General features: G+C 35.3%; 2 pseudogenes; one reads left to right on the forward strand and one right to left on the reverse strand.

Annotated features, from left to right (window-relative positions):
• Nucleotides 1-266: 266 nt before the first annotated feature.
• Nucleotides 267-5,671, reverse strand: LOC149554534 (lysine-specific demethylase JMJ13-like; annotated as a pseudogene).
• Nucleotides 5,672-8,033: 2,362 nt separating this feature from the next.
• Nucleotides 8,034-23,655, forward strand: part of LOC149554535 (putative pectate lyase 21) — a 74,456-nt pseudogene continuing 58,834 nt past the window's right edge.

The following is a 23,655-nucleotide window of genomic DNA, read 5'->3' on the forward strand; positions in this document are numbered from 1 at the left end:
GACAAGACAACATTAAAGTACATGCCGAGGGAGGAATACAAAGAGCTTTAAACACTGGTTAGTTAAAAACTTGAAATTTAATACCAAATAAATTGTATATAACACCTAGTTATAATTAAATTTATTCAAGAAAAAGTCATTATCTTAAAAATCTTAGCCAGAAGTAATTATGAAAACACTTCCTATGGTGACCTATTAGCAGATGAATATAAATATATGTTATCAATATTCGGTATTCAAGGGGATTACATAGTAGGACAAACCTATCATGGAGGTGGTAAATCTTTTAATAAAATCTTGGATGGAGCACCATTGGGTACACTAATGCAATTTTTATACCCATCTTCTTCCATGGAAAGTTTATCTATTTCCCCTTCAACCTACACAACATTAATCTTATTTAACGAAAAGATCATCAACATGAATTTCAAAGAATCAAATTAAAACTGGATTAGTACAATTATGATGTCTTGAGCTCCCTTTATATCATCTATCCTGTAAGGAATCTTTTCACCACGCTTTCATAGAACAAAAAATGCAAGTTCCTACTTAAGAACTTTATTGTAGCCATTTGGTGGCTCAATAATAAGACTTCCATAGAGAAGAAGCAATATATATCAGAAAGTTGAATTGCAATCAAGAGGTTTCTTAGCACTGACATTCATAATCTGCTTTGTTCATAATCTACTTTGTTCATAATCTACAATGAAAGCAAAAAGCAAACTTGTAAGCAAGCAATTTGAATAGTAAAAATACCAAACCAACCTCATTGGAAGATTCCTTGTTAGAACCAGAGGAGGTTCCATTATTTTGGCTGTAGCACACTAAAGAAGAAAGAACATAATTTTGATTTTGCTCGTAAATGACACTAGAGTATGGAACATAATCATTATGTTCATCAGGAAAGACAAACAACTCTTTCGAAGATTCTTCCAACACCCTCTCCTCTTGTTCAAAAAGTTGGGCTATAGCTTCCATTGTGGATATATCATCTCTTAAGTAGATGGTTCGTATGCAACCACGTCCACATTTTATTGCCACAAATTAAAAAATACCAAGGCATGTAGAAAATCACTAAAGAGTCCAATATATAGTTAATGCCAATTTTCATGGTAAACAATTTGTCATTGAAAGCCATATTGTGTATACAGAAGATAACCACATAGAGAATGCATTTGTAACTACTAGTCAAATTGCTACTTCATGAAATAAAATATATTTTGATGTAAACCAACAATTACAAGTAAAAGTTATCTCAGGATCATCTTTGATGTCTAATGAAACATAAAGGATGAATGATCAAAACTAACAAAGAAAAGAAATCCATACCATGATTTAAACACACATTGTGCATGTTGGATTGGCATATGCCAAATGAAACATAGCACCAGTGATTGTAGACACTGCATAGCACATTTTCGTCATAACCTAGAGAGTAAAATATATGTGCTTCTTGCTTCTTCAGTAACCAATAGGATTGATGTTGATGTCTTATAAGGTGAAAAAATCCAATCTTCATCAAGTGTTGCACTCCTCTAGAACCTGGTCTATTGTTTGCATGAAGCATTGCCTCTTTATACAATAGTTGCTCATGAGGAAATATTTGTACTCTATTTAGATTTTCATATCGTTTATAGGTTGCTACCCCAAATGGAAACTAATCAACTAATGAAAAATTTATTGCCTCACCACAATTAAAACCTACAACAATGTTTTAATATGTCAATTAAAATTTACTTCACTTGAGTAATGCAATCAACAATTTTAAGAAATCAACCAGACATAGTTAACAAAATGCACTCAACAAAATAATCTTTCTTATGTCTTTCCCATGACTAAAGCCTGCATGGTATACCTAAGGAAACATAATTACAAACTCCCTAGGCTCGTGTATAGCCTTATAAATAGGAACTCCATGTTCACATAATATTTTTGGCAGAAACATTATTGTTTTTCCTATCAACGAACTAAAAGTTGCATCTTCTTCTTCTTGCATGGCCATTTTTGTGCCATACACATGTTCCACAACTACATTCTCAAAATCATTAGCTGCATGTTTAGGAACACCATACCATGTCTTGGATGCACCATAATGGTGATAGTTAATGCTGCCATGAAAAGAGAACAGTTAAATAAATTAATTTCCAAAAATAGTGTAATTTTAAAGTCACAATAATGCCTGTCATCATGTCAAATATGATCATCCTCAAAGAATAAAAAATAGAATAGATTTTATATTAGACTTACCTGTATAAGTAGTGATCTTTAGGATGCCATGCAAACACACTAACAAGCATTCCAATGTAAAGCATTGGATCACTCACCCCTTGCACTGATCAGAATGAAACTTCAATTGGGTATAAATAACAAAAATGGCAGTTGCTAGATATTTTGAACTAATGAAAGCACTGCTCATATTCACTACGACTAGATGAGCTATAGAAAAAAATATTACTGGAATTGGAGCTTCAAGTAGGCACAAAATAGATTTTGGAAGTCTTGAAATATCCTACATGCACCCAAGAAAGGCAAGGTATTAGTAGAAGAAGTTAGAGACTTGTGGCATAAAGTATTTCCATAAAAAGCATCTATAAGACCATGAGTAATGCATGATCTGTAGTTACCATCATTAAAAACTACAAGAAATGAACAAAAATACTTAGAGTTCCATTGATCCATAAATAATCAGCTTGGACAAATTACGTGCAAAAATGGTGCAGGGGCCCTAGGTCCTAAATAAGGTGGTCAAACACCAAGGAGGAGAATATTGAAGTTCAATAGGTGTCCAAGATGACACAAGTTAGTTGATGCATTCTTATTATGCATTTAGGCAATTTGATTTCATGTTATGCTAAGGTTACAAGAAAAGTCAAAGGCTGGTCAACAATTGGTCAAACATTGGGAGTTCACCAAAAATCATCATTTTAAAGTTTAATAAACTTTTTTTATGTTTTGGTATAGTTGGGTATCCATTGTGAAGTTTTTGTGTTAAGGTTTTGGAAAAAAATGTAAAAATTGCAAAAATTGCAAAAAAAGTTGTCATGCAACTTTCCTTGCAAAATTTTGGAAGCTCAACAGTCAAAGCTCTATTTGGATTAAAAATGGGTAGGTGAAGTTGTAAGTTCTATATATATAGTAATGTCCCTGTCATAAAATAAATGTATTTAATTAAACTTTGTAACAGGCCAATTGATTTAATTTATCTCGGTCCCATTTTTTTTTGTGTGTTCAAAGTTTGTGTCGCCGTCGGCTATCTTTGTACACCCTCGGAATGGTTTCCTGATGGGTATTTAAGCACGACTTGTAGGAAGTCTTAGGATGCTTTTGGTTTATATTTCTCTATACTCTGAACTCCTATTTATGGTTCTCTGTTGTTTTCCATTTTGGAAGTGAAAGATCTTCCCTATTTGGCTCGTGCGGTTTTGGTGGGATTCAACCCTCACCCTATTCCTTTGGTGTTCAACCTAGTCTGTATTTGGAAAATTGAGGACTTATTTGTGTGTGAAAATATCATTGGTGAATCTTTTGGCTCTGCGTCTACAATTTGTATGTTCCATTCTACATTTTCAAGTGGTATTAATTGAATTTCCTTGTACCCTCCTTCCACTCACCAAATACTTAACATCCAAAACATGCTCGGCATATTCAGACACTCCCATATGGCCTCTTCATCATACCGTCGAGATCCCTTGAAGCTTCTGCATACATTCCACTCTCTATAACCCTTGTTCACCATCTTTAGTCCCCATACAACTAGCCTTGGTCATCGTACGACCAGCAAATTCACAATACAACAAACTTATTTCACTGTATGACCATAGTCTACTTCCACTCACCATACAACTTCTCACTGTATGGCTGACCTACATCATTTCCTGACTCTGTATGACCTTCACCATACTATCCTCCAGAACGCCACTATAACTCCTCCTCATCACACCGTACAACTCCCCGCAAGTAGCTATACAATTCGTACAAACCCCATTCAAGAACATAATTATAGACATTTTTTGGTTAAACATTTGCTAATTGCTCCATCACAAGCTTGGACATTATAGTGGTATCAGAGCCTTTGATCCTACTAGCCTATGGATAGTGAATGCGAGTTTATAGCTAGAAGAGAAGGGCACATTTTTTTGATCAAATGGCTGACGAACGAGAATTGACCGCTACCAAACTTGTGGCTCTTCTGAGGGAGCTTGCCAGGAATCAAGTATAGATCACTGACACGCAACAACTTATGGAAGAAACTCTCAAGAAGTTGGTGGGGAACAAAATATCTGGAGAACAAAATGGTCACAACACAGACTCGGTGTCGGGGAAATCAATCCCTTAGCCAACACAGTCCTGACCTTCCATGCCAAATTTTTCACCACAGACGGAGGCACATCACAGAGGGAGACAACCAAGTTTGGAAGAGATGAGGGAAGACTCGAAGAATGCAAACCTTGAAGAAGATATATCCTATAAAGATTATGCATATCTGAGAATGAGATATTTGGGAGGCAGAAACAGAGGATACTTTAATGGTGATCTCAGGAGAAAGTTGATTAAAGTAAATTTGTCACCATTTGATAGATCGAGTTCCATATCAGCACAAGCATGGGTTATGAAAGTTGATACCTACTTCCAGCTAAATCCTATGCTAGAAGAAGAAGCAATCAAATTTGCCACATTACACTTGGAGGGAGTTATGCACGAGTGGTTGCACCAGGACACCATCACATTAGGGCATGATCAAATAAGGATTTATATAAAATTCATGAAGAGATTGATAGAACAATTTGATGGTAAAGATCCAGAGCTCAATTTCAAAGAATTGGCACAACTGAGGCAAACTAGATCTATAGATTAGTTCATTGTAGAATTTTAGAATTTCTCTGTTTTGGTCATGGACATTTATGAAAGAAGGCGGGTAGTGCTCTTCATGGATGGACTGACTAAACCCTTGATAGGTTGGGTGAAGGGATTCAATCTGGCTACCTTGTCGGAGGCAATTAGTAAAGCACAAAGTATGGCATTGTCGTCGACATCATCCTCATCCTCTCAAAGTTAATCACATCCTAAACCACTAACATTTCCAAGGGACAAACCTCTGCCCAAGAATTTTTCATTGGATGAAGCTACCAGATAGGAACTCCGAAGGAAGAAATTGTGTTTCAATTGCAAAGGCTCTTAGGAGCTGGGTCACCAATGCCTCAGAAAGGGGAAGATCCATTACATTAAGGTCATGTCCGATGATGAGGATGAATAGGAAGGAATGCTGGCTGAAGATAACCAACCCCACCATGACACCAACATCAGTTTGAAACCTACGGAGAGGGTTTCTGCTTTGTTACAACACGGAGGAGCCATTGCATTGGCTGGCAGCCCAAGGTGCACAATTTTTTGTGTATGGGGTACCCTTCAAGGAAAAAGGGTTATGGTGATGTTGTATAGTGGCACTACTCTAAATTTCATCAACTCATCCTTGGTAAGACAAAGAAATCTCCTTACAAAGGTGCATGCAAGCTTTTAGGTCAATGTTACTGGAGGTACTTTCTTTCCTTACATGCACCTTGTTCCTCAACTGAGCATCACTATGGTGAATCACACGGTGACTGAGGACTTCGTCATAGTGGACCTGGCTGACATGGAAGTTGTTCTGGGCATACTGTCGATGGAGACCCATGATGAATACACTTAGAGTTTCAAGTGGATGGACTTCACTTTTGTGGTTGACAGAAAGAAGGTTGTCCTTTGAGGAATGGAAAATAAAGGTCTGAAGGAAGTTTCTGCGCATTAGATGGAGGCAATCTTGTGGCACGATGACATTGCATGGGCTATGCACTATTTTCTCTCGGCAGAACCTATAAAGGGGAAAAGAATGCCTCTATAGGATGATGAGCTCCAAGATATTTTAAGTAGACATGAAAAGGTTTTCATGGATATTCCTCTTGGCGTACCACCTCACTGGGGGTTTGAACACAGTATTGAGTTGGAATTAGGGGCAAAGCCAGTCATAACCACATCGTACTGCCACCACAAGAAATTCAAAGATGAGATTGAAAGGATGATTTTGGAATTGCTAGAGAAAGGATGGATCTGTCCTAGTTCCAGCCCATTCACATCATCTGTAGTGTTGGTAAAAAAGAAGGACGGGATGATGCGCATGTGTGTGGACTATCACGTGTTGAACAAGAAAACAATAAAGAATAGGTACCCCATTCCAAGGATAGATGAGTTGCTGGATGAACTATATGGCACGGTCTATTTTTCAAAAATAGACCTCCATTCTGGATACCATTAGATCGGAATGAGGGAAGAAAATGTGGAGAAAATGGCTTTCCATTGCCACTACAGACATTATGATTTCCTGGTCATGCCATTTGAATTGACCAATGCACCTGCTACATTTCAATCATGCATGAACCACATCTTTAACAAACAATTGTGTAAGTATTTATTGGTATTCTTTGATGATCTTCTTATTTATAGTGGGTCATGGGAGGAGCACTTGAAGCATCTGAATGAAGTTCTAAGTATCATGGAAGAATAGTCCTTGTTCACCAAGTAGTCCAAATGTGAATTTGGTATAATAGAAATATCATACTTGGGGCATGTCGTTAGTAAATATGGAGTTCAAGTACATCAAGAGAATATTTAGGCTATCCTTGACTGGCCTCCCCCAAAATCACTCACAGATTTGCAAGGATTCTTTGGACTGTGTAGTTACTATAGGAGGTTCGTTAAAGGATTCTCCCAGCTCAGTGCACCTTTAACAAATCTGACAAAGAAAGGGTAATTCTAGTGGAATGAAAAAGCACAACTCACCTTTGATAAGCTAAAAGAGACTGTGAGAACTTATCTTGTGTTTGCACTACCTAACTTCACCTGACCATTCATTTTGGAGTGCGACATGTCTGAGAAAGGCATTGGAGTGATATTGATGCAAGATAGACATCCCATTGCTTATGAGAGCAAGAAGCTAACACCTATAGAATGCGTATATTCCATCTACAACAAATAAATTTTGGCCATCGTACATGCACTAACCAAGTTTTGACAATATTTGGTAGGTCCCAAGTTTGTCGTCTGTACAGTTCACAACAACCAGAGATATTTTCTAGAGTAATGAGACTTGAACGAACGGCAATAGAAATGGGTAAGAAAAGTTCAAGGTTTTAATTTTGATATTGAATACGTGATAGGGAAAAAAAATGTGGTTACATATGCCTTGTCCCAAAACCCACCATCTGCTCAGTAGACCAGATTTTTGTTGACTAGAAGGTGCATTTGTTAGTGGAATATTCCAAAAATACACTTGCCTATGAAATAATGGATGACCACACCCATGATGATTAGTATAGAGTGGTAGATGACATCATCTACTATAAAGACCAGATATACCTGGTACCAGAATCCAAATTGAAGCAGAAGATCTTGAAGGAAATGCACGACTCACCTCCAGCTGGGCACCCAAGTTTCCTCAAAACTTACATAAGTCTTTAGGAGAGGTTTTCATGGAAAGGACTTAAAGGGGATGTGTTGTAGTATGTAAGAGAATGTACAGTCTGCCAATAGAACAAGTTCGAGCACACTCTTCCTACTAAGATGCTACAACCTTTGCCAATTCTCAAACATAAGTGGGAAAGTATATCAATAGACTTCATAATAGGTCTTCCCAAGGTGAACGGGAAGGATTGTATCTTTGTGGTGGTTGACAGATTAACAAAGTATGCACATTTATTTGCCATACCCTCAGACCTACAGGCTGCACAAGTTGCCCATCTATTTTTTAGAGAAGTTTTTCGTCTGCACGGATTACCCCAAAATATTGTCAGTGATCAGGATGGATAATTTGTCAATATATTCTGGACATAATTATTTCATATGGCAGGGAAAAAATTATTGCTAAGCATGAGTTACCACCTGCAAACAGATGGTCAAACCAAGATTGTGAACAAATGGCTTGAAGGCTACCTTCAGAATTGTGTCTCGACACAACAACGAGCATATATTGCTAGAATACCACGTATCACATGTCTATCAGAATGATACCATTCAAGGATTTGTATGGGTACAAACCCCTCTCCTTTATCGACACAATTCTGGATGATAGTCGTGCACCAAGGGCAAAGGACTGGCTTCAGGAGGGACATGATATACTGAGGAGCTTGAAAGAAAACCTACAACAGGCACAAAATCAACAAAAGGTGTACGCCGATAGACGTAAGATAGAGAAGAGTTTTGAAGTGGGGGATCTGGTCTATCTCTAGCTCCAACCATACCGATAATCTTCATTAAAGGGAATAAGAAAGGAGAAATTGAAACCACGATTTTATGGTTCCTATTGTGTGGTCCGTCGTATTGGTGAGGTAGCGTACGAACTAGAACTTCTGGAGGGGAGCCATATTCATAATGTCTTCCATGTTTCTTGTCTGAAGAAAGCCATAGGGAAAAACTTCACAGTTGCTACTGACCTTCTACCACTCAATGAAGAAAGGAAACTCATTTTGGAACCTGCCAAGATCCTCAAAGTACATGAAAACATCCTATGGAACCACACTATGAAGGAGTACTAGGTATGTTGGTGACACCTACTATTGGATGACACAATGTGGGAAGGCGAGCACATCCTCCAGTACTTGACATTGCATTTTCTTGGGGACAAGAAAATTTTGGGATGGGAGGATTGTAATGTCCCCGTCATAAAATAAATATATTTAATTAAACTTTGTAATGGGCTGATTGATTTAATTTATCTCAGTCCCATTTTTTTTTTTTTTTGTGTTCAAAGTTTGTGTCACCGTCGACTATCTTTGTACACCCTCAGAATGGTTTCCCGATGGGTATTTAAGCATAGCTTGTAGGAAGTCTTAGGATGCTTTTGGTTTATATTTCTCTATACTATGAACTCCTGTTTAGGGTTCTTTGTTGTTTGCCATTTCAGAAGTGAAAGATCTTCCCTATTTGGCTCGTGTAGTTTCGATGGGATTCAACCCTCACCCTATTCCGTTGGTGTTCAACTTGGTCTATATCTCACAAATTGAGGACTTAATTGTGTGTGGAAATATCATTGGTGAATCTTTTGGCTATGCATCTACAATTTGTATGTTGCATTCTGCATTTTCAAGTGGTATCAATCAAATTGCCTTGTACCCTCCTTCCACTCACCATATACTTAACATCCAAAACATGTTGGGCATATTCATACACTCTCGTATGGCCTCTTCATCATACCGTATAGATCCCTTGAAGCTTTTGCATACATTCCACTCTCCATGACCCATGTCCACCATCTTTAGTCCTTGTACGACCAATCTTGGTCACCGTACAACTAATAAATTCATAGTACGATAGACTATTTCACCATACGGCCACAGTCTATCTCCACTCTTACTGTACAACTTCTCACTATATGGCTAACCTGCATCATTTCTTGACTCTGTATAGCCTTCATTATACTATCCTCCAGAATGCCACTACAACTGCTCCTCATAACACCATATGGCTCCCTCCAAGTAGCTATACAGTCCGTACAGACCCCATTCAAGAACGTAATTACAAAATTTTTTTTGTTAAACATTTGCTAATTGATCCATCAAGAGCTTGGGACATTATATGTATATATATAGTTTATCTTCCACCTAGAGGGGGTGATATGCTATGTACGGATTTGGAGTGGCTAATATAGACTTTTTGAAGTGAATTTATGCACAGTCAGCAAGCATCTTTACTTATTTTATTGTAGGGTGATATTAAGTGACTAAATCCATTCTTAGAAAGTTTTATCTTTGTTCTTAAATGAAGGAAATGATTGTGTTGTTCAAATATGATAAGGTAATAGTTAGTTTTGGCTTATTCTTTACCTACTGTTTGCTCTAGACTGTGATAAGAGTTTGTCTGTACATATTGTTTTCTCTTAATACCCATGGTGAAACTTCTTGGTACTTGGTGAAAAGGAAGGTTTGGATGTGTAAGTGACATGCATGGTGAATTTCTTGATGCTCTTTATTAGACAGAGATACAATAGCCACATGCAAGGACTGTTATCTCTATTTTTGATGAGCTAATTTTGACCAAGAACATAGCACAAAGGTTTCTTTATGAGCTGTGGAAAATGGAGCTTCAGTAGAAAATAAGAAAGTATGATGCCAATGGTGATGGGAGAGAAGAATCCTTCATTGGTTTCGAGGTTGCAAGCCTACAAGGCTAAACAACAATTTCAAGCCATAAAGCCTTAAAACTAGGGCTTGAGAGGAAATGGACTTTAGAGTCTAGATCCTAAACCCATATTTGGGATTTAATGGTTTCTCATGTACTAAAATTTCTATAATTTATTCATAATTTTGTTTGTAAGGGTAGTTTAGAGTTATTGTGGGTAAAATAGGGCTGCTAGGATTGAGCCCCTTTTAGGCCTCCTAGTGTAACTTGAGGTTTTGGTGTAGTGAGAAGCCCTAGACATATCAGTTGGCCAAGAAACTTTGTTGAATAGTGGAGAATGATGTATTAGGGTATATTCATTGTTGCATATCAAAATAATAATTGCAAAGCTCTGTGAAAGGAATTAAGTTGTTACTCCCTTATAGCCATAAAAGTAAAGTCCACACCCCACCACTATCTAATTAATGAAGCAATTTGCAATAAATTACAAAATACCACTTTTTATTGAGTCACCTTATTCTTTCCACACCCCACCACTATAAGAATATACACCATAATTAACATGTTCTTGATACAATAAGAAGCCGACCAAATTGAAAATTGGAACTATGCATAGCTCTAGCAAAGAACCTATAGTTTCACTTAATTTTTTTATGAACTTTGAATCCTTTAATTCATTATTAGTTACAAGAAGTTTGGATGATGTAACATCTAGCTGCATGATAGCAAGACATACTTTAATTTGTTTAATGTATTGAAATAAATTCTCTTTCCTATTTATCTCCCAAGAAAGTATATTGAGCGTTAGAAAAATAGAAATCATAAATAAGATTAAGGCTATTGTAAACTTGACTAAAAAAATTATCATACAAAGCCATGAGACCACTTTTCCCAACAACAACATAGGTTTTCCATCAAGTTCCACTTATGGTTTCTAGAGATCTACAAAACTGTTCAATATTGCAGACATCAATATCAATATAATAGAGTTATCTAATCTTATTTGAATAAAAGAATCAAGATTTGGTTTTAAATTCTATGCACTATCTTTTTGAGGTGATTGTAGAACATTATAAACAAATACCTTTGTAGGACATTTCTCCCCTCTTTCCTTAGCGATGTGCCGAACATCCAGTAGAAACTTGCCACATTGCTTGTAGAGATCATTGCAATAGTTGTTATTATCAGGCAGTGTCATAGCCCACTCATTGGAGTACTCAAATGACAGGTATTTTGGATCAGCAACACATGATCATTACCCATATCCAAGTTCAACAGATAGTTATTCTATGAAAGAATTATAATGTTATCTCCATTAGGTTCTTCTATTGATAGACCTATATCAACAACCCAACTAAGTTATCATTGTATGATCTAATAGACCCTTATAATCCATATATAGTCCTTCTCTTCACCAAATACTAGAAAGAGCCAATAAATCAAAGAATACATTTCATATAGAAACGATGAATCTTATAAGCTATTGAATCTCGCCCCCATCACCACTAATCATTGTTCATGTCACATATGTATTAGATTGATTGGGGCTTGCCCATAAAAAATTTGCATATCAAATGCCTCAAAAAAATTCCTTGACATTATGTAATACCTGCTTCTATTGATGTTCTCTTCTTATCTCCTCTTGTTTCTTCTTTTTAGCCAAAATCTCTTGCAACAAAATTGTTTGTTCAAAAGTGAGATTTTCCAAATTCAATTGTGACATCTCAATAACTTCATTTAGACTTACTTGAATATTTGGAGAGCAATCTTTTATTGGTTTCCCTGTACGTGATGGAGTGTTGTTGCTCAACACTACTTTAGGAGATGGTGAGGGGGCATCACCACTCAGTCTTACTTGTACATTTGTGCTAGAGACAACAATAGTAGCACTCAACACTTTTTAATTTCCCCCCTTATTCTCGTTAATGTGAGGTTTTAATACATTTGGTCCTTCTTGACCTATGGTAGAAATGTCTACACTTGTATCTTTATTAGTTTCTTCTACCTCTTGCTCCTCTTTGTCTTCATCTAAGGGCTTCTCTTTCTTAGTAACTAGAGTGTCAGGGGTGTCAGTATGAATTGGTGACATGTTGTCTTGTAGACTTTGCACACCTAAACTCATTTCATCACCCTCATGTTCTTGAATAGTTACTATCTTAATGTCCTTTTCTTGTGTTGCTTCATTTTTTATGAGACCAAAAATACTTTTCCAAAGTAACTCATTTTGTTGGATTACAACTTCAGTCTTATTTTGCAAAATCATAAAATTTTTGAACTTAGGGACAGATCTATTCTTGTATTTCTCCACTGTTTCTTTTTGTTCTTGTGATAGATTAGGCATAACCTTGGCTAATGTGCCACATCTAATTTTTGTCTCTTCTTCAGTTGTCTATTGCCACCTCCTATCAAGTCTATTGTATAAATATATTTTAGAAGTAGTCAACTTCTAAATTGTCACCATGTCCACCATGGCTTCTTCAATCTTAGATTTGTCCTCATCATTTAATGTGTCATATTTGACATATCCAAAACTAGATAAACCTATAGAACCTCATATGTCAATACATACCTCATCAATATTTTTGTTCTTCTTATGGCTGGTCCTTTAACCAATCTTCTTCTCTTTGGTTTTGATCTACTAGACTCAGTGGTATCCACTACACTTTGCTTTATATACTACTTAGTGCTAGTTATTGCTTTGGTCCTTGGTTTGGTTGGTAGTGGAGGAGAGAGGGATGTCACCACTAGATTCTTTGTAGTTCCTTTAGCCTTGTTTATGAGTGGTGTAACAACAACTAGGGTTTTACCCTCAACTCCTTCTTCATCCTCTTCCTCATCACCACTACCTTTTTCTTTATCTTCTCCAAGATCTTGTATGATTTGTAGGGGTTCCTTGCTCTTTCCTTGGGTTCCAAACTTCACCTCTAGGTCTTCAATCATTTTCTTCCTTTTCTTCTCCTTAGAAGCTATTTTAATATAAACATTTACTCTAGCCTTAGCTTCTTCATATTTTACCAAAACATTCTTCTTTAGTATCAATTTCTTCCTTTTATAATGCAACAAAATTTGCATTAACTATATCATTATCAACCTAATAACCAAATGCTTGTAGCCATGCCTTCCTCAGATTTACTACCTACACAAATGTGTTATCTGTATCCACTAACAAACATACATTATTGTAATGTTACACTTCTAACTCTTCTAGTATTCTCATCCTCATTCTCATTCTTTTTTTGAATTCTTCAAAATATGTATCCATGAAATTTTCAAAATTCTCTCCTTTTTGAGTTATGTACTCATTGATTTGCCTTATCACTAGTTTTCCTTGTTCCTAAATAGTATTGCAAATACCAAGGAAATAATTTTGAATATATAAAAGAAAATACACATGATAAGCGTTCCAAACTTACACATTAAGTTCTTCACCTTCGTGATAGATATTAGGTTTTCTACAAATTTTAGTTTATATAACTCAACAAGGTCATATTTTTCATGTGAATCTTCCATGTCCAATCCACTTACATATGTGACACACTATTCAATTTCCTTGATTGATAGAATTTTTGAGAAATCACTCTCATCGCAAATTCAATCAATGAATTATAAATGTTTGAGATGGATAACTCTCATCCATTCTAGTGATAATTTAACATTCTCTTTAGTTGGGAATTTGGTAGGAGAGAATTTAGCTGTGGGGATCGCATATTATTTTCCAGGGAATCTGGATGCAGGGAGTTCAGAGGGTGTTGTAGGGAATGCGGTAGAGGATTATGGTAATGGATTGGATGGGAATCTAGAACATGAAGAAGAAGAAATTTTTTCTAGGTTTTGGCTCTAGAAGACATGGGGTTTCTGATTGTTATTAGTCTTATCCTTTGTCTAAGATCCCAGTCCTTATAGGGGACCCATTGATGAATATTTCAAAAGGGGAACCTTCTATGGGTGTGTGTAAGAACTCTGAAGGAGTACATGTTAAGGAGAAGAAGAAGGAGGACAATGAAGTAGGTCAAAAAAATTGGTCTTCTTTTTTCGGAAAAAGGCTAGGAGGCAAGTCTTCTTTTCCTCCTATTACTTCTAAATCCTATTGGGAAAAAAGTGAGTTTTAGATTTTTATCCTGGATTCGATTGTAGATTATTCTATTTCTACTATAGATTTAACCCTAGTTGGGAAATTTTTGGGGGCCTAATCTAATATTGCAACTTTAAGAAAAATGATTAATAGGAAATGGGCCCTCCACGGTCAAGTGGATATTTCTCTAATGATGAAAGGGTTTTTCTCCTTTTTATTTACTTCTAAGGAAGATCTAAATAGGATCTTATGTGGTGGACGTTGGCTATTTGGTAATAGTACCTTAATGATTAAAAAATGGGAACTAAATATGGATCTATCAGATGCTTTCTTCCTAATTACTTTCGTGTCAATGAGACTCCCGAGTCGCCCTCTTGAGTTATAGCATGAAGACACTTTTAAGGTGATAGCCAATTCTTTTGGAAAACTTATAGCTATTGGTAATATGACTGCTTCTAGATCTAAACTTCATTGTGCTAGAATCTATGTGAAAGTTGTGCATCTGAAGGACCTTCCTTAGAAGATGGAAATTAACTCAAAATTAGGAAAGTGGACTTAAGAAGTCTCTTTTGAAGATCTTCCTAATGCATGTTTTGTTTGCAAAAAATTGGGTCACTAGACAAAAAATTGTCCGTTGAAACTTAAAAACAAACAAAAGATGGTAAATGTGGAAAAGAAGGTACTAAAATGGGTCTACAAACCTAAAGTTTTACTTGAATTGCAAGGCCAATAAGGGGAAGAAATTCTTAAATTTTAGGCTTATCAAAAGAAGGAGATGTTGAAGGATGAAGAGAAGAAGATCTGGAGCAATGAGGAAAATTAACTTGCCAGTAAGAAAACTGAGAACTTTGAAACATTATCAAACCAGTTGGTTATCTATCAGGATAATGAAGAGGATTTGGAAGAGGTTGAGGAGCTAGAGGAGATTAAGGAAGGAGAAATCCTAGAGGAAAGGACTGGACAATTGGATGAGACTGATATTTTGGAGGACTTATAGAATGAAGAAATTCCTATTCTATTGAAACCTCTATGTCAAGAAATCTCTTTGAATGGAAGTGAATTAGATTCTAAACATCTAGACCTAATAAATGAGAAGGAAGAACCAATATTAAAAAAAGGTTCAAAGGAAAAAAAATAGATAAAAAATCTAACCCTTTCCTATAGGAGTTACAATTCAAAGAAGTAAATTGGAAATTCCATAAAATTGAAACCAGATGTTAGAACTCTAGAAAAATCTAGAATAAAAACTACCAAAAAAAGGAGAGAAGCTGAAAGTATGCAGAATATTGTTGATGGGAAGCAAGCAACTATTGTGGATTTCACCCCTAAGAAGTTATATAGGAAATGGGCCCTCCACGGTCAAGTGGATATTTCTCTAATGATGAAAGGGTTTTTCTCCTTTTTATTTACTTCTAAGGAAGATCTAAATATGATCTTATGTGGTGGACCTTGGCTATTTGGTAATAGTACCTTAATGATTAAAAAATGGGAACTAAATATGGATCTATCAGATGCTTTCTTCCTAACTACTTCCGTGCCAATAAGACTCCTAGGTCTCCCTCTTGAGTTCTAGCATGAAGACATTTTAAAGGTGATAGCCAGTTCTTTTGGAAAACTTATAGCTATTGGTAATATGAGTGCTTCTAGATCTAAACTTCGTTGTGCTAGAATCTATGTGAAAGTTGTGCATCTGAAGGACCTTCCTTAGAAGGTGGAAATTAAATCAAAATTAGGAAAGTGGACTTAAGAAGTCTCTTTTGAAGATCTTCCTAATGCATGTTTTGTTTGCAAAAAATTGGGTCACTAGACAAAAAATTGTCTGTTGAAACTTAAAAACAAACAAAAGATGGTAAATGTGGAAAAGAAGGTACTAAAATGGGTCTACAAACCTAAAGTTTTACTTGAATTGTAAGGCCAATAATGGGAAGAAAGTCTTAAATCTTAGGCTTATCAAAAGAAAGAGATGTTGAAGGATGAAGAGAAGAAGATCTGGAGCAATGAGGAAAATTAACTTGCCAATAAGAAAACTGAGAACTTTGAAACATTATCAAACCAGTTGGTTATCTATCAGGATAATGAAGAGGATTTGGAAGAGGTTGAGGAGCTAGAGGAGATTAAGGAAGGAGAAATCCTAGAGGAAAGGACTGGACAACTGGATGAGACTGATATTTTGGAGGACTTATAGAATGAAGAAATTCCTATTCTATTGAAACCTCTATGTCAAGAAATCTCTTTGAATGGAAGTGAATTAGATTCTAAACATCTAGACCTAATAAATGAGAAGGAAGAACCAAAATAAAAATAGGTTCAAAGGAAAAAAAATAGATAAAAAATCTAACCCTTTCCTACAGGAGTTACAATTCAAAGAAGTAAATTGGAAATTCCATAAAATTGAAACTAGATGTTAGAACTCTAGAAAAATCTAGAATAAAAACTACCAAAAAAAGGAGAGAAGCTGAAAGTATGCAGAATATTGTTGATGGGAAGCAAGCAACTATTGTGGATTTCACCCCTAAGAAGTTATATAGGAAATGGGCCCTCCACGGTCAAGTGGATATTTCTCTAATGGTGAAAGGGTTTTTCTCCTTTTTATTTACTTCTAAGGAAGATCTAAATATGATCTTATGTGGTGGACCTTGGCTATTTGGTAATAGTACCTTAATGATTAAAAAATGGGAACTAAATATGGATCTATCAGATGCTTTCTTCCTAACTACTTCCATGTCAATAAGACTCCTAGGTCTCCCTCTTGAGTTCTAGCATGAAGACATTTTAAAGGCGATAGCTAGTTCTTTTGGCAAACTTATAGCTATTGGTAATATGAGTGCTTCTAGATCTAAACTTCGTTGTGCTAGAATCTATGTGAAAGTTGTGCATCTGAAGGACCTTCCTTAGAAGGTGGAAATTAACTCAAACTTAGGAAAGTGGACTTAAGAAGTCTCTTTTGAAGATCTTCCTAATGCATGTTTTGTTTGCAAAAAATTGGGTCACTAGACAAAAAATTGTCCGTTGAAACTTAAAAACAAACAAAAGATGGTAAATGTGGAAAAGAAGGTACTAAAATGGGTCTACAAACCTAAAGTTTTACTTGAATTGCAAGGCCAATAAGGGGAAGAAAGTCTTAAATCTTAGGCTTATCAAAAGAAGGAGATGTTGAAGGATGAAGAGAAGAAGATCTGGAGCAATGAGGAAAATTAACTTGCCAGTAAGAAAACTGAGAACTTTGAAACATTATCAAACCAGTTGGTTATCTATCAGGATAATGAAGAGGATTTGGAAGAGGTTGAGGAGCTAGAGGAGATTACGGAAGGAGAAATCCTAGAGGAAAGGACTGGACAACTGGATGAGACTGATATTTTGGAGGACTTATAGAATGAAGAAATTCCTATTCTATTGAAACCTCTATGTCAAGAAATCTCTTTGAATGGAAGTGAATTAGATTCTAAACATCTAGACCTAATAAATGAGAAGGAAGAACCAAAATAAAAATAGGTTCAAAGGAAAAAAAATAGATAAAAAATCTAACCCTTTCCTACAGGAGTTACAATTCAAAGAAGTAAATTGGAAATTCCATAAAATTGAAACCAGATGTTAGAACTCTAGAAAAATCTAGAATAAAAACTACCAAAAAAAGGAGAGAAGCTAAAAGTATGCAGAATATTGTTGATGGGAAGCAAGCAACTATTGTGGATTTCACCCCTAAGAAGTTATATAGGAAATGGGCCCTCAATGGTCAAGTGGATATTTCTCTAATGATGAAAGGGTTTTTCTCCTTTTTATTTACTTCTAAGGAAGATCTAAATATGATCTTATGTGGTGGACCTTGGCTATTTGGTAATAGTACCTTAATGATTAAAAAATGGGAACTAAATATGGATCTATCAGATGCTTTCTTCCTAACTACTTCCGTGTCAATAAGACTCCTAGGTCTCCCTCTTGAGTTTTAGCATGAAGACATTTTAAAGGTGATAGCCAGTTCTTTTGGAAAACTTATAGCTATTGGTAATATGAGTGCTTCTAGATCTAAACTTCGTTGTGCTAGAATCTATGTGAAAGTTGTGCATCTGAAGGACCTTCCTTAGAAGGTGGAAATTAACTCAAAATTAGGAAAGTGGACTTAAGAAGTCTCTTTTGAAGATCTTCCTAATGCATGTTTTGTTTGCAAAAAATTGGGTCACTAGACAAAAAATTGTCCGTTGAAACTTAAAAACAAACAAAAGATGGTAAATGTGGAAAATAAGGTACTAAAATGGGTCTACAAACCTAAAGTTTTACCTGAATTGCAAGGCCAATAAGGGGAAGAAAGTCTTAAATCTTAGGCTTATCAAAAGAAGGAGATGTTGAAGGATGAAGAGAGGAAGATCTGGAGCAATGAGGAAAATTAACTTGCCATTAAGGAAACTGAGAACTCTAAAACATTATCAAACCAGTTGGTTATCTATCAGGATAATGAAGAGGATTTGGAAGAGGTTGAGGAGCTAGAGGAGATTAAGGAAGGAGAAATCCTAGAGGAAAGGACTGGACAACTGGATGAGACTGATATTTTGGAGGACTTATAGAATGAAGAAATTCCTATTCTATTGAAACCTCTATGTCAAGAAATCTCTTTGAATGGAAGTGAATTAGATTCTAAACATCTAGACCTAATAAATGAGAAGGAAGAACCAAAATAAAAATAGGTTCAAAGGAAAAAAAATAGATAAAAAATCTAACCCTTTCCTACAGGAGTTGCGATTCAAATAAGCAAATTGGAAATTCCATAAAATTGAAACCAAATGTTAGAACTCTAGAAAAATCTAGAATAAAAACTACCAAAAAAAGGAGAGAAGCTGAAAGTATGCAGAATATTGTTGATGGGAAGCAAGCAACTATTGTGGATTTCACCCCTAAAAAGTTATAAAGAAAATCATTACATGGAATATTAGGGGGATGAATAGCATCCATAAGTTGGATGTTGTTCAAAATTTTGTTAGAGAGCATAATCCCAATATAGTGGTGATCTAGGAAACAAAAATGGACAAAGGTAAAGAGAAGAATTTGAACTCATTCAAGAACTATTGTATCATGGCAAGTAGTTCTGAAGAAGCATCAAGTGGTACTTTGATAATGTGGAAGAATTATATGTTTTCTAGTACCCTGATGTATGCCAATTAATACTTCATTGTGGTTAAGATTCATAATTTATCTCAGGTTCAAAAATGTTGGAATTCTTTAGAATAACTGAGAGGGGGGTGAATCAGTTATTCAAGGTCTAGATATACAAATAAAACTTTTCACAACTTAGTGAACCTATCCCCATAAAACATTTTCATCATGCATGCATCCATTAGATCATACAATCACTTAAACTTGTAGGTTACTGTCAAATCAACTTTGCAGAAATGTAAGTAGGAAACACAACAGATTCAATAACACATTTGACACAATGATTTAGCATGGAAACCCAATTTGGAAAAAACCACTAGTAACATGCTACTCATTCTCACTCTTGTGAAGTAATACCCTATGAAAGGCCAACCCTATCAAAGGTTACAATGCACACTATTAAATGTAACCTGGTTAAAGGATTTCAATTGCCTCGTTAGAGGACTTTAGATCATTCACTTGGAATGTCACCCAGTTAAAGGATTTGCAAATGATTGTTAGGTCAACCTTAATCCAAAGGATTTACCCTAGACTGGTACAATGATTAGAAAGTAATAGTAAGGCTTGATCTAATAACAAATTAAAACTCACTTTGTAGATTATAGATCTTTGTTTTCAGTCCTCCATTATGCTTGGCTTTCACAAAATTCAGCTCTGATATCTTGTTTACCCTTCAAGCATCCAGACCCTTAAGCCTTCTTTCTTTGCTTTCCAATAACAGTCTCTTCTCTTAGGTCACTGAATGAAGCAATACCCTAGACTCCTTGTCTTCCTTAGGTTCTTGCACATGACAACCTTTTCGTCTAACCAACCATCTCTATAAATAAAAAATTAAGATGTTTTGTCATTCAACCTCCATCGTCCATTTTAGGGTTAGGTTGGATTAGGTAGGATTCAATGAATCTACCCATCATTGCATTTTATTTCCTTCTAGAAACTTATTATTCAATCCTCTTTGAATTTTCCTTGAAATGGTTCATCTTGAATTCTATGCCACCAACTCATCAGGTTTATCTTCCACACAGTAATCAAACTTGTCAACTCAGATTCATCAGATTCACGATCTTTCTCATAATGTTGACACTCAACATTAACTAGCTTCTAATGCTCGACACATAGTGCGTTGCTCAACATCTACTATCAAAACACTCAACACAAACTAAATTTTACTGGTGCTTGGCATCAACTAAACTTTACTCAACATAAATTTATCATTCGACATACATTGAAATTTAATTTTCTCAGCTCCAACTAATTTTTTTGCTTGGCTTACACTAAATTTTCTCGGCACATACTATGTAGATTATTAAGCTTGGCAAACATACTTCGGTGAACTTGTTCTTCTGAACTTAATCAGTGTATCCATCCTTTGCAACCTTAAGTAGATTATCAATGCACTATAATATCACTATCTTGACTAATCCTCATACTTCTTTTCCATATCATAACTCAACCTTTCCTCTAGGTTCTATTGTTACCTCATTTGATCAAATCCTCTTCATCAAACAAACAAATGATAGTACTCAAATCATCTAAGCAATTTTCTTACCAACAAGTAGCAAGTTTGACATCAGTGACAAAAAAATGATTAAAACACATTATTCACACTTGTATCAATCGGTTTTCAAAAATCTCCCTCTTTGGCATTGATGGAAAACCAAACTTAATCGGTACAACCAACCAAATACCAAAAAGAAAATAATTCCTTATATTGAAATCTCTCCATCTATCAGCAACTTTCATATTTTGAATAGGTTACAAAATTCTACTGTGATCAATAGACAATCAATAAATTCATCCTTATGACTCCCTCTAGATCACTTCTTATATCTCCTTTGAAATTATCTCCCTTTGACTAGGTATTCCATGTTTCTTTTGTATCTTCTTTCTCCCTGTATTTATGCTTCTCCCTCAAGAGTCAAGATTTTTCCCTCATTTTCTCCTTCAGTAGGATTTTCTCCCTCTTTAACAATAATGCCAAAGACTTTGTATCTTAATATGCATATATGAACATTTTTCAGTTTCTCCATCTATTACCTAGCTTGTGACTGATTTGTAGCTTCATCTCTTTGATTACTTTAGGCAACTCCTAAAGTAAGATCCATTGCATCAATGTGTAACATATGTCAATCATCTTATTTAATGCAGTGAACTTCTAATGCTTCTTAAATAGCCTTTGATAGGGGTATCTCCCCTAGTTTACCTCTTAGATACTCATGAGATTCCTTAGGTAATGCTTTTGTGAAGATATCAACTATTTGCTCTTTTGTGTTCACATATTCCATCTTCACCTCTTTATCTTGAACTAACTCTCTCAAGTAATGATACTTGATTGCAATGTGCTTAGTTTTTATATGTATCACAAGATTCTTTGATATATTTATAGCACTTATATTATCATAATAAAGTATCACAGGTTTAATGATTTCCTCCTTCATACCTTTGAGTAGCTATTTGATCAATACAATGTTTGTACAATTTATTGTAGCATCAACATATTCAACTTTAGTAGTAGATTGAGAGATGCAATTTTGTTTCTTGCTAGCCCATGTAACCAACCTTTTTCCTAAGAAAAATGCTCCTCTACTACTGCTCCTTTTGTCATCAATATTTCCAGCCCAATTAGCATTAGTGTAGGTTCTTAATTCAAATTTCTCATTTTTCTCGTAGCATAGACCACAGTCATTTCTTCCTTTCAAATATCTCTTTATTCTTTTAACAACCATCACATGACTCTCCCTAGGATTAGTAGAGAATCTTGCAACTATCCCAATAGATAATGCAATATCAAGTCACTTGTGTACTATATATTGTAATTTTTCTATCATAGACCTATAAAATGTTTGATTCACCTTAGCTGAATCATCATTCTTTGAAAATTTGTGTCCTATCACCATAGGTGTGCTTACTGGCTTGGAATCCTCCATTCCAAAAGTTTTTCAGTATCTCCTTTATATATTTTGACTGAGTGATGTATATATCATATTTCATCTGATGTACTTGCAAACCCAGAAAGAACTTGATCTCTCCAAACATAGACATCTCAAATTCTTTCTTCAGTTCATTTGCAAAAGCCTTACATATAGTATCTTCACCTCCAAATATGATATCATCAACGCAAATTTTAGATAATAAAATACCTTTGCCTTTCTCTATCTTCAAGTACAAATTGTTGTTAACAACGATCCTCTAAAATCCAATCTCCATAAGATAATTATGAAAAGTTTTTCATACCATGCTCTTGGTGCTTGCTTCAAACCATATAAAGCTTTGTGTAGTCTACATACCATGTTTTTTTTGTTCACATCAACAAATCCTTCTGGTTGTTCTATATATACCTCTTCCTCCAATATACCATTTAGAAGTGTAGACTTAACATCCATTTGATAAACTTTGAAACCTTTGTATGCAAAGTATGCAAGTAGAGTTCTTACTCCTTCCAATATTGCAACAAGAGCGAATGTTTCTCTATAGTCTATCCCTTCTTCTTGTGCATATCTTTTACAAACTAATCTTTCCTTGTTACTTGTGACTTCACCATTTTGATCAAACTTTTTTTTGTACAACCACTGGGTGCCAATCACATTTTTATCTTTTGATCTAGGAACTAGAGTCCATGTCTTATTTTTCTCAATTTGTTCAATGTCTTCTTTCATGGCTTTACTTCAGTCCTCATCTTCTAAGGCATCTTTCATTATTTTAGGCTCTTTCATGCTAAGCAAACATGTATCATTTTTCAACTTGTTCCTTGTCATTGGTATAGCATCTTTATCTCCAATGGTTTGTATAGTAGGGTGATGTCTCTTGACAAACTTTGATAATCTTGGTTCTACTTTGTTTTCCTCATTTGGTGTCTCTATTGAATCACAATGTACATATATGTCAGGTAACTCAACATCTCTTTCATGTACACTAATCTCAGAATCAGAAATTGCCTCAACTTCATTTTGTAACTTAACACTTGAATGTAGATTGGTTCTTGAATGCAACTCAAAATTCATAGTATGTGACTCGACAGTCACTAGAACTTGTTGTTGAATTGTAACTTGATTTACATTATCTTCATCAATAGGCATACTTTCATAAAAGTATACAAATGATTTGTATTCCTCTAGTTCCTTCATAGATTTAGCCTCATGTACTTTTGTATATTCATCAATTTTCACATTTGCATTTTCCACAACTTTGTTAGTGTTAGTATTTAAACACTTATAAGATTTACTTCTTGTGGAATAACCAAAGAATATACCTTCTTCACTTTTTGCATCTAATTAGCATTCCTAAAATTCTTG

This window comes from Cupressus sempervirens, chromosome 5 (genome assembly GCF_028749045.1).
Source record: "Cupressus sempervirens isolate cs-2001-9-10 chromosome 5, ASM2874904v1, whole genome shotgun sequence".
NCBI classification, from domain to species: domain Eukaryota; kingdom Viridiplantae; phylum Streptophyta; class Pinopsida; order Cupressales; family Cupressaceae; genus Cupressus; species Cupressus sempervirens.